This window comes from Aplysia californica, unplaced genomic scaffold (assembly GCF_000002075.1).
Source record: "Aplysia californica isolate F4 #8 unplaced genomic scaffold, AplCal3.0 scaffold00056, whole genome shotgun sequence".
In the NCBI taxonomy this organism is placed as follows: domain Eukaryota; kingdom Metazoa; phylum Mollusca; class Gastropoda; order Aplysiida; family Aplysiidae; genus Aplysia; species Aplysia californica.
Window position 1 is genome coordinate 1177388 of NW_004797326.1, and position 322 is coordinate 1177709.

Consider the following 322-nt stretch of genomic DNA (forward strand, 5'->3'; position numbering starts at 1 on the left):
GGCGGCTGTCGCAATTTTGTCTTAAAGATGGAAAGACATGCATACGACCAAAGGACACATTGAAGGATATATAAAATGGAAAACTGAAGGAGCCGGTTGGATGGTGGTCTTTTAAGTGAATAAAAGTTCTATTTGCCAATACTATAATGCCTGTCCATAAAAAGAACATAACACTCACGAAAATGCCTGAGCTTCCCAGTGTTGCACAATTGTTGTTTGCCAATGTTCAGTTTATGGATAATAGTATAAAAATAAAGTAACGTCTTGAGCATTGGTAACATTTGGTTTAAGGACAGAACATGGAGACATGGAAGAAGAAATA